Raw genomic sequence first — 15415 nt, 5'->3', positions numbered from 1 at the left:
CTTCCTCCTTTGCACTGTGAAGTCTATCAAATTTGTGCTTAAAATCTGAATATGATTCCCATTTGAATCGTGTATATTTTGGTTTCCATTTACATACATACACACTGTTCTGTTGAGCTCCCAGGGTGTTATCTAATAAAACACCATAATCGGTTAGCACGTTCGGCTGTTAATCGAAATTTTGGTGTTTCAAGCCCACGCAGAGATGATGCTTTTTGCATTTCTTTATCGCATTAGAAAACGGCATTATAATACTTTTTTATTTCCTCCAATTACACTAAAGAAAAAATGTGCTGTTTTTTTAATTCAAAAAATTAATTAAGAAAAAATAACCCTAGTCGTGCTGTTTACAAAAACCCGGTATCGAAGCAGGGACCGTTACAGTCTAACGCTCTCCCAACTGAGCAATTTCAGCTTGGCGCGATTTTGCTATCGAGACAGCATACTTTTCGTCAATCGCCTTTTTGTCAAGCCAGTAAACCTGCATGTAATGAGAAACGTTCAACAGTTCGGAAACACCACAATAGAATCCAATGGTCTTTGCAAATGTGTTTCCAAACTCTTAGTTTTTCTCCCAAATGCGGTTTCTCAAAAAATGGTTTTGCCTACTTTTTATTATTATTATTACTTTTTCCAGAGTAAGACCAAAAGGCAAACATCCAGGAAATAGTTAAACACTGCTACAGCGCTTGAACTGTCTCAACAAACGTTTAGCTCTAAAACGTGTACATTAAAAGTCTATTAACATCTTTAACACAATCATCTGTGTTCCAATAGCGGTTAATCCACATGGTGATCAATAAAGTGAATGCTGGCTTTGTTCACATATTAGCAAGACGTTTTCACGATTCACGCATATTCTGAACAAGCACACTAGAATATGGTAATGAAAGGACAGGAAAATAACTGCTTTATTGGCTCTGGTCTTGTATCGTCACCTTGATTACTGTCCGTAAGAAAGTGGCATTAATCAAAAACCTATTTATGTAAGGTTCCCAATGCGCAAATACGCAGCATATTTAAACTTCTTCACAATCTTAAATCTTCCCACATGAATGTCAAATACGTACTGACAAGTACGGCCCTTTCCCAATGTAACACTCTGCTGTGTTTGAACACCAACGATGGCTTGGATATGATGTATTAAACCACGATACTATTGTTCCCACTTTCTTTATTACTACAAAATGTGCTTTTTCTGTCAGCCCTTGTGGCCTAATGGATAAGGCACTGGATTTCTAAGCCATGGATTGTGGTTTCGAGTCCCATCTGGGGTGTGATTTTGTTATAGGAGACTGTGTGGTGCAGTGGTTAAAGATAAAGGGCTTGTAACCAGGAGGTCCCCCGGTACAAATCCCAACTCAGCCACTGACTCATTGTGTGACCCTGAGCAAGTCATTTAACCTCCTTGTGCTCCGTTTTTCGGGTGAGATGTAAATGTAAGTGACTCTACAGCTGATGCATAGTTCACACACCCTAGTCTCTGTAAGTCGCCACGGATAAAGGCGTCTGCTAAATAAATAATAATAAAATGAACATAATTATGGTAAGTTTTATTGGCATGTGATATTTTGTAGATCTTGTTATCTGCTTAGTCCGCTCATGCTAGCCAGAACGTGCTCGAGTGCTCTGGCAGCAGCCATGAAGCAAGTCAGTTTTTCAGTTGAAATAAATATCTACTTTGTTTTTGTGGATGGGGGTGTTTTGAAATGATCAGTTAAATAGCTACATATTTTGAAATAAAGATGTATTCATTATTATGAACGTTAACAGAAATTATATTGTATTTACATTTCCCACGTGTGCTTGCCTTGTACAAATCTGACAGAGTTTCAACAAAGGCATTTGACTTGGGTTCATTAGTTAGCCTATACTGCCATCTACAGCATTACTGCAGGTTTCGTTTTCTTCTTTTGGATATTTTCACAAACAAGCGTGCGAGCATGTAGTCGTGGCCGAGTGGTTAAGGCGATGGACTAGAAATCCATTGGGGTTTCACCGCGCAGGTTCGAATCCTGCCGACTACGTAAGCTTTGTTTTTAATTGATTGTATGTGTTCATTGATAATACATGTTTAAAGCTCAGGAAGTCTGAAATATTACTGGTTGTACTTCATATCGCTTCGGTTCATTTTGTTAAAGATTGTTCATTTTGGCACCATTACAAATGCTGTGGTTTCTTTAAAAAAGAAAAGCCATGGCCCGTACGGGGACCGAACCCACGACCTTGGCGTTATTAGCACCACGCTCTAACCAACTGAGCTAACCGTTCCACACACTCAAAACTTGTTACTAAAAGCCGAGGAAAATAAGTCCTGGAAACATTATGATTGTTCTACTAAGAAGTTCTCATGTTAAACTGAACAATAACACATTCAAAGTATCGGAAAGGCATAATTAGAGGCCTCGTCATAATGAGGCAGTTTAACAGTGTGAAGGATGTGGTGAGGTGCAGGCTTGCAGTGACTTTCTCTCATTTAACGACCTTGTGATTTGAATACTAACAAGAAAAACAAATCAAATTACCAAGCATTTGGTGGACGTTTTAAGAAATAAATGAACAAAAAGGTTTGTCAGAAGTGGGAATTGAACCCACGCCTCCAGAGAGACTGCGACCTGAACGCAGCGCCTTAGACCGCTCGACCATCCTGACTGACACCGACGACTTTGCCCAACACTGCAGTACACTGCTGAACCTCCAATGTCTGACGCTGCAGTAAATCACCTGGGGTGTGCGTGAACTTATTCTTTTTCTGTTTATATTAAGGAGAGCGACCTGTTTCGTCGCATTCTATATGGGATCACAAGGACACTCCTCTTACAGAAAGACAATATACGGCAAACAGAGCGATCGCTTCACGGTTAGAAACAAATCAGAACAGTCTGTTAGCAAATTAACTTCATGAAAAAACCACACAGGCATTACATAAATGTTACAGATATGTTTCGTAGACAAAAAAGTTGTAACATAATTGAGTACATGTGTAAACAATCCGCCAGTAACAGACATTATCTCACATTATCTCTAGTTTCAAACGCATTATCACAGGCGGCACAATTACGACATGGAAAAAATCCAGTATAATTGTCCAGTACACCGAGATCTCTCGAACGTTTCAATGAGTCAGCCCTTAATAAACACTGTCCGTGTTCATTTCTGTGTATATGACATTGTCTATACACAATACCTGTCATGTAAGCCTATTGGTATCAAACCGATCACAATTAATGTGATCCGTGTTTTCAGTTAGATTGATAGTTTTAATCAATCGTCGAAAAAGCAGCAGTGCTTTGCAACTGTAGTTCGTCTTGCGTACCTTTAGGTAAGATACCCACTCAGAACGTGTCCGCTTCCTCCAGCCCCCTAAGGAACACTGGAGGGGTCATCAATAACAGCGAGCAGTTGGCCAAAAACAACACTCACTGTCTCCTTCACGCTCAAAAGCGAACACTCTCTCTTCCTCGTGGATAGCGAGTCCAAACACTTTAAAAACGCATTTTGCTAGCAAATCGCTATAGAAATGATCCCTGAAAGTATTGTTTTATGGGCAAGTGGCCGACCGTCTCCCTCCAACTCTGAGTGGCACCGGTAGCTGTGCCGCTGACAAATAAACAGGAGCTTTCATATAATGCAATTGCTGTTGCCCAGTGAGGTGTTACAACAACATTTCAAACTCATTCCAAACTGCAGGCGGTTAAAAGCTAAATTGGGTTCAAGTTTCTCGTATGATTTAAAAAGTAGGAGCCAGTTGCCTCATTTGCATTGTCTGCCTTCCTCCTTTGCACTGTGAAGTCTATCAGATTTGTGCTTAAAATCTGAATACGATTCCCATTTGAATCGTATATATTTGGTTTCCATTTTAGCTCTATGCATACACACTGTTCTGTTGAGACTCCCAAGGTGTTATGTAATAAAACACCATAATCGGTTAGCACGTTCGGCTGTTAATCGAAATTTTGGTGTTTCAAGCCCACGCAGAGATGATGCTTTTTGCATTTCTTTATCGCATTAGAAAATGGCACTATAATACGTTTTTATTTCCTCCAATTACACTGAAGAAAAAATGTGCTGTTTTTTTAATTCAAAAAATTAATTAAGAAAAAATAGCCCTTGTCGTGCTGTTTGCAAAAACCCGGGATCGAAGCAGGGATCGTTACAGTCTAACGCTCTCCCAACTGAGCTATTTCAGCTTGACGCGATTTTGCTATCGAGACAGCATTCTTTTCGTCAATTGCCTTTTTGTCAAGCCAGTAAACCTGCATGTAATGAGAAACGTTCAACAGTTCGGAAACACCACAATAGAATCCAATGCCTTTGCAAATGTGTTTCCAAACTGTTAGTTTTTCTCCCAAATGTGGTTTCTCAAACAATGGTTTTGACTACTTTTTATTATTATTATTACTTTTTCCAGAGTAAGACCAAAAGGCAAACATCCAGGAAATAGTTAAACACTGCTACAGCGCTTGAACTGTCTCAACAAACGTTTAGCTCTAAAATGTGTACATTAAAAGTCTATTATCATCTTTAACACAATCATCTGTGTTCCAATAGCGGTTAATCCACATGGTGATCAATAAAGTAAATGCTGGCTTTGTTCACATATTCGCAAGACGTTTTCACGATTCACGCATATTCTGAACAAGCACACTAGAATATGGTAATGAAAGGACAGGAAAATAACTGCTTTATTGGCTCTGGTCTTGTATCGTCACCTTGATTACTGTCCGTAAGAAAGTGGCATTAATCAAAAACCTAATTATGTAAGGTTCCCAATGCGCAAATACGCAGCATACTTAAACTTCTTCACAATCTTAAATCTTCCCACATGAATGTCAAATACGTACTGACAAGTACGGCCCTTTCCCAGTGTAACACTCTGCTGTGTTTGAACACCAACGATGGCTTGGATATGATGTATTAAACCACGATACTATTGTTCCGACTTTCTTTATTACTACCAAATGTGCTTTTCGTGTCAGCCCTTGTGGCCTAATGGATAAGGCACTGGCTTTCTAAGACATGGATTGTGGTTTCGAGTCCCATCTGGGGTGTGATTTTGTTATAGGAGGCTGTGTGGTCCAGTGGTTAAAGATAAAGGGCTTTTAACCAGGAGGTCCCCCGGTACAAATCCCACCTCAGCCACTGACTCATTGTGTGACCCTGAGCAAGTCATTTAACCTCCTTGTGCTCCGTTTTTCGGGTGAGATGTAAATGTAAGTGACTCTACAGCTGATGCATAGTTCACACACCCTAGTCTCTGTAAGTTGCCATGTATAATAAAAACGAACATAATTATGGTATGTATTATTAGCATGAAATATTTTGTAGATCTTGTTATCTGCTAAGTCCGCTCACGCTAGCCAGAACGTGCTCGAGTACTCTGGCAACAGCCATGAAGCAAGTCAATTTTTCAGTTCAATTAAATAACTACTTTGTTTTTGTGGATGGGGGTGTTTCTTGAAAAGATCAGTTAAATAGCTACATATTTTGAAATAAAGATGTATTCATTATTATGAACGTTAACAAAAATTATATTTTATTTACATTTCCCACGTGTGCTTGCCTTGTACAAATCTGACAGTTTCAACAAAGACATTTGACTTCGGTTCATTAGTTAGCCTATACTGCCATCTACAGCATTACTACGGGTTTCGTTTACTTCTTTGGGATATTTTCACAAATAATCGTGCAAGCATGTAGTCGTGGCCGAGTGGTTAAGGCGATGGACTAGAAATCCATTGGGGTTTCCCCGCGCAGGTTCGAATCCTGCCGACTACGTAAGCTTTGTTTTTAATTGATTGTATGTGCTCATTGTTAATACATGTTTAAAGTTCAGGAAGTCTGAAATATTACTGGTTGTAATTCATATCGCTTCGGTTCATTTTGGCACCATTACAAATGCTGTGGTTTCTTTAAAGAAGAAAAGCAGTGGCCCGTACGGGGATCGAACCCGCGACCTTGGCGTTATTAGCACCACGCTCTAACCAACTGAGCTAACCGGCCACACACTCAAAACTTGATACTAGAACCCGAGGAAAATAAGTCCTGCAGACATTATGATTGTTCTACCAAGATGTTCTCATGTTAAACTGAACAATAACACATTCAAAGTATTGGAAAGGCATAATTAGAGGCCTCGTCATAATGAGGCAGTTTAACAGTGTGAAGGATGTGGTGAGGTGCAGGCTTGCGGTGACTTTCTCTCATTTAACGACCTTGTGATTTGAATACTAACAAGAAAAACAAATCAAATTACCAAGCATTCGGTGGACGTTTTAAGAAATAAATAAACAAACAGATTTGTCAGAAGTGGGATTCGAACCCACGCCTCCAGAGAGACTGCGACCTGAACGCAGCGACTTAGACCGCTCGGCCATCCTGACTTACACTGACGACTTTGCACAACACTGCAGTACACTGCTGAACCTCCAATGTCTGACGCTACAGTAAATCACCTGGTGTGTGTGTGAACTTATTCTTTATCTGTTTATATTAAGGAGGGCGACCTGTTTCGTCGCATTCTATATGGGATCACAAGGACACTCCTCTTACAGACAGAAAATATACGGCAAACAGAGCGATCGCTTCACGGTTAGAAACAAATCAGAACAGTCTGTTAGCAAATTAACTTCATGAAAAAAACACACAGGCATTACATAAATGTTACAGATATGTTTCGTAGACACAAAAGTTGTAACATAATTGAGTACATTTGTAAACTCTCCGCCAGTAACAGACATTATCTCACATTATCTCTAGTTTCAAACGCATTATCACAGGCGGCACAATTGCGACATGGAAAAAATCCAGTATATTTGTCCAGTACACCTAGATCTCTCGAACATTAAAATGAGTCAGCCCTTAAAAAATCATTACATAATCACATCACCAAAACATACATTTTACAAAAATAAATCTGTCATTGAATTAATTTTCCAGTTTTTCATTGCATTGTTTCTTCCCAAGTTCTTAATATCCATCCAGATATAATCTTTCACTCTACCAAAAACAATTTTACAAAAATCAATTTCTGTTGCTTGATTTTTTGTTTTATTATACAGATTCATGTTTCTCAACAACCACAAAGCTTCTTTGGCACTGTTGATGATCAGCCATGCCTTCTTCCAATTATCTGTTTTTAAAGCCCCTCTTGGCCCATACATAATCACATTACATGTCAATTCATTTGTTTTGATAAATTTTTTTCAGAAGCACTTTTACCCTCCCCCAACATCCTTTAGCAAACTTACAGTTACAAAAGACATGTTCAACCGACTCAGTTTCTTTACAATCAACTCTTACACATGTATCTGTCATTGCCATTTGTCTTCTGTACATAAGCTGCCGACAAGGTAAGCGTGCATGTACAGATAGCCAAGCTATATCCTTCTGAGTATTAGATAAGCCAGGATATCCTACATTTCTCCACACAACTGTTGACACGTGTGCACATTGAAAAATAACTTTGATTAATTTAACATTTGCCAGTTTCTTTTTCTGCAAATCTCTAGGTTTCCACTTTGCTTTTGGCCAATCCATCAGATCATATTCTAAAATAAACTGTGAAGCCTTCTTGTATACAAAAGGCATCATCCAACTGTAGGGCACTGTCAAATTTATATAAATTAATCCCATCTTTCTTACAAAATGTCCAAAAAAATACCTGGCAAAGAAACTGCATTTCTTATTCATCTGAAGAATTGTGTTAATTAGAAAACAGACAAAATTTGCATACAAATAAAAAATGACATTAGGAAAACCTTTCCCTCCATTTTTCTTTTCCAACATTACAGTTTCCCTTTTCACCTTTTCCATTCTCCCCCCCCCCCCCCCCCCCCAAAAGAAAATAAACAGCTCCCTATTAATCGATTTGCAAGATGCTCTGTCCGGAGGAAAAACCTTTGCTACATATAAGAGCATTGACATAAACACCACTTTAATTATTAAAATTTTACCTTCCATTGACAACTTTCTGGGATTCCAGAAAGTGATTTTCTTTCTCACTTTACTCATCACCTCCACCCAATTCCTTACCCCACTCACATTTTTATCAAAAATCATGCCTAAAACTTTAATGTAATCATTCTTCAATTTTAACATTTTCTTAATTTCATCTCTCTCCTCCCACTCCCCCATACAAAAAGCCTCACTTTTCTCCATATTAATTTTCGAACCAGAAGCTTTCCCATATAAAACCATAATTTTCAAAGCTTCCTGAATAGAGTAGAAGTCTTTACACATCAATGTCACATCATCCATGTATGCTAAGGCTTTAACCTCCTGATGATCAGAGCCAGGAATTACCACCCCCTCAATCTGTGTATTCTTTCTAATTTGTAAAAGTGCAGGTTCTAAACAATAAATATATAACAGGGGTGACAAAGGACACCCCTGTCTCACCCCTGACTTCACCTCAAAACCAGCAGACATAAATCCATTAACAATAACTTTACTACTGATGCCTCTGTACAGCATCTTCACCCATCTAATAAATCTTTGATCCAAACCCATGTACTCCAAAACTTTAAACATAAAACAATGATCAACCCGATCATAGGCCTTTTCTTGGTCAAGATTAATTAAACATAAAGGTGAATCTCTCTCCTTTGCATAGATACATGCATCTCTAATCAATACTAAATTCTCAGCAATAGCTCTTCCTGGAACACCACATACTTGGTCAGGATCAATTAATTTTGCCGTTATATTTTGAAACCTAAACATTATTATCTTGGACAAGATCTTATAGTCACAATTGAGGAGACTAATAGGCCTCCAGTTTTTCAGCTCCTCTTTTTCCCCTTTATTTTTAAATAGGAGAGTTATCAGCCCTTCCCTCATAGAATCACTCATTAGTCCACTGCTCAAACATTCATTGAAAACTTCTAATAAATCTTCTTTAATCACTTCCCAAAAGGTGCAATAAAATTCTATGGGCAACCCATCTGATCCAGGAGTCTAACCTGTTTTAAAAGAAAAGCATGCTTCTTTAATCTCATCCAAATTTATATCCCTCAACAAATCATTATTCTCTTCTAATGTTACCTTGGTTTCTAGACTTTTAAGAAACAAATCTTGTATTACAGGATCTGTTTCTCTCTTTTCATAAAGAGATTTATAAAACTCCTCTGCAATTTTTAACATTTCATCTTTCCCTTTCAGAACTCCCCCATTCTCAGTTCTCAAGCCTTGTAGACAACTCTTCTTCCTAAACATTACTTTAAAGAAAAACCTACTACAAGTCTCGTTTTCTTCCATGTAGTTGACTCTAGCCCTAAACATAACCTTTTTTTTCCATTTCTAAAAACATCTTGTACAGTTTCTCCTAAATATCTCTTATTTCCTCCTGGAAATCAAACCCCTGACTCTGCAACCCAAACAAGTTTTGTAATCTTTTTTGTAACTTAACATATTTATTTTTCCTTTCCTCTGCCCTCCTCCTTCCTAGTGATATAAAATAGCCTTTTGTCCTACTCTTGATCATTTCCCACCATTCACACACCGAATCAAAACACACTTTCAACACTTTCCACTCTGTATACCTTTTTTTAAAAGCCTGAACCAAATCCTGATTCTGTAATAATGCACAATTAAATTTCCAAAAACCTCTTCCATATTCAAAATTGTTAACCAGTTCAACAGATACCACCAAACTCTTGTGGTCTAAAAAAAAAACAGTTTCCAATTCAAAATTTTTCACATTTAAAAACTGTGAAACGAAACAAAAATCTATTCTAGAAAAGGAGGACTGTGCATTATTGAACCATGTAAAACCAGGGTATAATGGGCAAAAGCATTTTGCTGCATCCTTCAAGTGAGCATCTTTCACTATTATTTTTAACAATTTTCCTGATTCATCTAAATTCCGCTTCCTTTTATCAGCAGGTAACAATCCACAATTAAAATCTCCCGCCACTATTAGAGTTTTGTTGCTCACTAAAAGCAATCTTAAGTGTTCAAAAATATTTTCCCTCTCTGCACACGTTTGAGCCCCATAAATATTCACTAAACGAATTTCTGTTTCATGATACTTTATATCAACTGCTAACAAACGCCCTGGAATTATATCAGAAACAGATTTAACTTCAATATGAGGGTTTTTAAACAGAATCCCCAACCCTGCAGCCTTTTCTACATTTGATCCCGCCCACACAGATATCCCAACATTCCATTCCTTCTTTAAATTTGCATAATCATTTGAAAAGGAAATACTGCACTCTTGTAAAAATATAATATCGGCACTAATAGATTTAAGGTAACCAAAAACACTCTTTCTCTTATCAGTCCCTTTAATACCTCTAACATTTACAGAACATAAATTCAATAGCATCATTGTATAAACATGAATGACAGAAAAAAACCCAAACTTAATCATTTGTTTATCCCTTTTTTTCCCCCTTCTTTTTCTCTCCCACGTTATGCCACTGATAGTCTCCTCTTGTGTTCTCAATATTATCCTTGTCGTTGATTGTATTGTTATCAACTCCTTTATCTTTGTATTTGTTTGTGGCAGCCATCTTGTCTTTGTCTTTGTCTTTGTCTTTGTCTTTGTCTTTGTCTTTGTTTGTGGCAGCCATCTTGTCTTTGTCTTTGTCTTTGTTTGTGGCAGCCATCTTGTCTTTGTCTTTGTTTGTGGCAGCCATCTTGTCTTTGTCTTTGCCTATGGTAGCCACCTTTTCATTGTTATCTGACTCACCCTCTGCTACAACTGCTGGTTTCAAAAATACAGACACAGCAGAGAATGTCTGCACATCTCCCTCCTCCAGAAATGTAGAGCCCTGGAAATCAGTTCTTTCAATTTCCAGCCCCCGAGTTGGAGTGTGGACTACTAATCACAGCCAGGCACTTTTCTTGCTTCCCAATATGTGCAAGTAAATGCTCTCTTTCCTGATCGTGCACAACATCAGGGGCAATATTAACCCCCCAGACTTTCTTTTTTGTTTTAGCCACAGCCTGTTCTTCAGGCTTCCGTTTACCAGTCAGCTGTATTATCTCCATTTCATTATCACTGTTATCCTCCTCTGCAGAGACATCAGGCTCATTTTCCGAAAACTCTGAGCTATACAGGTCCTCTTTAAGACTCCCGTCTTCATCCTGCTGTTCCTCTGTTCTCTCTTTGCTGGCTTCCTCCTCCCTTTCAACATCCTGCTGTTGTGTTACTCTCTGTCCTTTAACTATATTGGTATACAACTCTGGGCAAGTTTTGAAAACATGGCCCTCTTCCCCACTGTGGCAAAGTGCCCCACCCCTGTGTGCATTTGTGTGTTCTGTGTTGTATATATGCGTGCGTATGTTAATGTTGGTGTATAGATTGGTACACGGGATATAAACAGGTCTGTGTTTCACGTGTGTTTAAATTGTATATTTGTATTTAGGCACGGGATTGCACATCACGCACGTGCATTTAAAATATAATATGCGAGCACGGGGTTGCACAGAATTAATTCACGTGCTGGGATTCAAGTGAATAATGAATTAGTAATTGAATCCCAGCACAATAGTATATATAGACGCACATTTCTTGCACTCAGGGTTAGGTGTTCGGAAGAGGAGAACGGGTGAGAGAGAGAGGAGAGTTAAAATCATTAAAAGTAAAGTGTTTTGTTTGTACTCACCGTGTTTGTTCGTCTGTCCTGCACCGTCTGTTTAGTGTTTAGTCGTTTTGTATGTCTGTTTATTTTGACGCAAGTGCCGTGTCCTGTGTTTTTGTGCTGTTTGAAACCTTTTATTTGTTAATAAACGCTGAGTGCAGCCATTGCACTCAGCTCATCATCACCACCGTCTGTGTATTCCTTTTCTGGTCTGACGCCACCCACTCTGGCCGTCTTTGTGACACGTGGTGTCATCGTGGGATAGCCGCGCCTCCAAGCGTCAGACCAGGAGGGGTTTTATTAAAAAAAAAATATATATATATATATATATATATATATATATATATATATATATATATATATATATATATATAATGGCAGAAGACGCCACAAAATGGCGGGACTGGTTCCTGGAGAATGCTGGGCTGGAGGCCCAGGCTCTGCCCATAGTCGTTCGGGCCCTGTGGATGATGGACAGTGAGAGATGGGAGGCCTATCAGCAGGAACACACCCCAAACACCTTGGAGGAAGGTGTGGAGTTTCTCCTCAGCTACCTGGAGGCAACGATAAACGGAACAGCAGCCCAGGTAGCAGGACCACCAGCAGAGGAGTACCTGCTGTCCCCATCTCCACCAGCAGAGGGTGAATGCCTGCTGGTTTTGCCTCCACAGCCCAAGCGGGAGACAGATAAAGAGGTGAAGGACAGGGAGGAGGAGTGCCGCCTAAGGGCCAGGCATCCACGGCGATGTAACAAGCCATCGTCGGGGTGCCTCCTCTGCGACCAGGATCACCTGTTCGCCCACTGTCCCTTCCGCAGTTATGGGGAGGAGCCTGAGCGTCCACAGCCCAAGCGGGAGGAGCCTGAGCGTCCACAGCCCAAGCGGGAGGAGCCTGAGCGTCCACAGCCCAAGCGGGAGGAGCCCGAACGTCCTACGCCTGAGTGGGAGGAGCCCGAACGTCCTACGCCTGAGTGGGAGGAGCCCGAACGTCCTACGCCTGAGTGGGAGGAGCCCGAACGTCCTACGCCTGAGTGGGGGGAGCCCGAACGTCCACAGCCCAAGAGGGGGGAGTCGGTGCATCCACAGCCCAAGAGGGGGGAGTCGGTGCGTCCACAGCCCAAAAGGGAGGAGTCGGTGCGTCCACAGCCCAAAAGGGAGGAGTCGGTGCGTCCACAGCCCAAAGGGAGGCAAGTCGGGGCTTCCACAGCCCTGGGACCCAAGCCACCAGCAGAGGGGAAATGCCTGCTGGTTCAGCCCCAAGAGCCGGAAGGGGAGGGGTTACAGGCTCAACCCCCTGAAATTTTTTTGGGGGGAGAAGGGCAGGATGCTGGTGTCCCCCAGCAGCCTCTCACTATGCTGCTGAAGGCAGCACGGCGCGCACATGCCCAGCCGCCACAGCAGAGGGAGCCAGCACCGCCAGGAGCAGAGGAGCTGGAGCTGCCTCTGCCTCCACCACCACCAGGAGCAGAGGAGCTGGAGCTGCCTCTGCCTCCACCACCACCAGGAGCAAAGGAGCTGGAGCTGCCTCTGCCTCCACCACCGCCAGGAGCAGAGGAGCTGGAGCTGCCTCTGCCTCCACCACCGCCAGGAGCAGAGGAGCTGGAGCTGCCTCTGCCTCCACCACCGCCAGGAGCAGAGGAGCTGGAGCTGCCTCTGCCTCCACCACCGCCAGGAGCAGAGGAGCTGGAGCTGCCTCTGCCTCCGCCACCGCCAGGAGCAGAGGAGCTGGAGCTGCCTCTGTTTCCGCCACCGCCCGGAGCAGAGGAGCAGGAGCTGCCTCTGCTGCCCGTACCTCCACAGGGAGTACGGTGGCCGGAGCCCCAGAAAGGGGAGCTGCCGGCCACGAAGAAGGGGGACGAGGTCTGGAGACCACTTTCCCCAGCAGCAGTTTCGCTGCAGGAGTTCTTGTGGCCGGAGCCCCACAGGAGGGAGCTGCCGGCTACGAAGAAGGGGGAGGTCGGGGGACCACCTGCCCCCGCAGCTTTTTCGCTGCAGGACGGGACCAGCATGCTGTCAGCCATGCCACTACCGGCAGGGGAGCTGACAGCATTTCCAGCCATGGGCCCACTGAAGCCTCCCTTCCCAGCCCGAGACTTTGTCCTGGACTGCTGGGTTTTTAAGGGGGGAGGTGGCCGTTGAGGCCATGTGTGCTGCGCACAAGGGGGGGTATATGTGGCAAAGTGCCCCGCCCCTGTGTGCATTTGTGTGTTCTGTGTTGTATATATGCATGCGTATGTTAATGTTGGTGTATAGATTGGTACACGGGATATAAACAGGTCTGTGTTTCACGTGTGTTTAAATTGTATATTTGTATTTAGGCACGGGATTGCACATCACGCACGTGCATTTAAAATATAATATGCGAGCACGGGGTTGCACAGAATTAATTCACGTGCTGGGATTCAAGTGAATAATGAATTAGTAATTGAATCCCAGCACAATAGTATATATAGACGCACATTTCTTGCACTCAGGGTTAGGTGTTCGGAAGAGGAGAACGGGTGAGAGAGAGAGGAGAGTTAAAATCATTAAAAGTAAAGTGTTTTGTTTGTACTCACCGTGTTTGTTCGTCTGTCCTGCACCGTCTGTTTAGTGTTTAGTCGTTTTGTATGTCTGTTTATTTTGGCGCAAGTGCCGTGTCCTGTGTTTTTGTGCTGTTTGAAACCTTTTATTTGTTAATAAACGCTGAGTGCAGCCATTGCACTCAGCTCATCATCACCACCGTCTGTGTATTCCTTTTCTGGTCTGACGCCACCCACTCTGGCCGTCTTTGTGACACCCACACAGATTGCAGTGTTTCTCCTCATGGCAGAGAGCAGTTACATGCGGCCCTCCACAGTTCTTGCATTTAGTTACAGAACAACTCACAGCCAGGTGTCCCAGTTGTCCACAGTTACGATACAGCTTCGGCATCCCATTGTATACAACAAACCCACGAGCTGCCCCCAAAGTCACATTACTGGGAAGGTGACGCACCCCACCAATCCCCTCTGGATCCTTAAACAGTTGAATGAGCCACTGACGTGCTCCATTCCACACGCCATCTCTGTCCACAACTTTGCGGCTAGATGAAGTAACTTTGCAGTATCTCTTAAGCCATGTTTCCACGTCATATTCATGAACAGACTCATTATAAAACTGTATAGTCACAACTTTAATCTCCCGGTCAGACAGAGGTTCAACCAAAAAATGTTTCAGAGGAAGTTCATTCTTTCTCATTCTATATCTTTGTAAAAACTTTTCCATTTTTTCAGAATTTACAAAACTTACATCAAAGCTTGCCTCAGTTCCAGGTCTCTTGATTAAACAGTTCAGGTCTTTTGAAGTCTCCAACATTTTCTGGATAATCTTTCTACTGAAGTCAATTCTAGTTAGGTAATTCTCTTCAATTTTGCCGCACAATGTAAAACGAATTACATTGTGCCTCCGCACACCTGGTTGCATCGGCATCCCCACAGCTCCTGAAGAAAGCCCCTCCAAATCCCGGCAGAAGACTTCCTCCGAAGCAGGAATGCTTTATACTTAGATAGTTTAGCAATTCTGTTGAAAACAAACTGCAGAAATGATCCCTGAAAGTATTGTTTTATGGGCAAGTGGCCGACCGTCTCCCTCCAACTCTGAGTGGCACCGGTAGCTGTGCCGCTGACAAATAAACAGGAGCTTTCATATAATGCAATTGCTGTTGCCCAGTGAGGTGTTACAACAACATTTCAAACTCATTCCAAACTGCAGGCGGTTAAAAGCTAAATTGGGTTCAAGTTTCTCGTATGATTTAAAAAGTAGGAGCCAGTTGCCTCATTTGCATTGTCTGCCTTCCTCCTTTGC

The 15415-nt window shown here is 41.9% G+C and overlaps 6 non-coding genes and 1 pseudogene across 6 annotated transcripts; 2 read left to right on the top strand and 5 right to left on the bottom strand.

The window, feature by feature from the left end:
* The first annotated feature begins 1945 nt into the window (after window positions 1–1945).
* trnas-aga (transfer RNA serine (anticodon AGA)) lies at window positions 1946–2027 on the top strand. The gene has a single exon. It is a non-coding gene; the product is annotated as a tRNA-Ser (tRNA).
* Window positions 2028–2570: 543 nt separating this feature from the next.
* Window positions 2571–2652, bottom strand: trnal-cag (transfer RNA leucine (anticodon CAG)). The gene has a single exon. It is a non-coding gene; the product is annotated as a tRNA-Leu (tRNA).
* Window positions 2653–3330: 678 nt separating this feature from the next.
* On the bottom strand, window positions 3331–3543 carry LOC131703372 (small nucleolar RNA U3). Its single transcript, XR_009309835.1, has one exon. It is a non-coding gene; the product is annotated as a small nucleolar RNA U3 (small nucleolar RNA).
* A 2153-nt stretch (window positions 3544–5696) lies between these two features.
* Window positions 5697–5778, top strand: trnas-aga (transfer RNA serine (anticodon AGA)). The gene has a single exon. It is a non-coding gene; the product is annotated as a tRNA-Ser (tRNA).
* Window positions 5779–5929: 151 nt separating this feature from the next.
* On the bottom strand, window positions 5930–6003 carry trnai-aau (transfer RNA isoleucine (anticodon AAU)). The gene has a single exon. It is a non-coding gene; the product is annotated as a tRNA-Ile (tRNA).
* Window positions 6004–6301: 298 nt separating this feature from the next.
* trnal-cag (transfer RNA leucine (anticodon CAG)) lies at window positions 6302–6383 on the bottom strand. Its single transcript has one exon. It is a non-coding gene; the product is annotated as a tRNA-Leu (tRNA).
* An 8702-nt stretch (window positions 6384–15085) lies between these two features.
* Window positions 15086–15175, bottom strand: LOC131703603 (small nucleolar RNA U3; annotated as a pseudogene).
* Between the last annotated feature and the right edge of the window lie 240 nt (window positions 15176–15415).

Source organism: Acipenser ruthenus, chromosome 32 (genome assembly GCF_902713425.1).
Source record: "Acipenser ruthenus chromosome 32, fAciRut3.2 maternal haplotype, whole genome shotgun sequence".
NCBI lineage: Eukaryota > Metazoa > Chordata > Actinopteri > Acipenseriformes > Acipenseridae > Acipenser > Acipenser ruthenus.
This window is presented reverse-complemented; position numbering and strand designations above follow the sequence as displayed.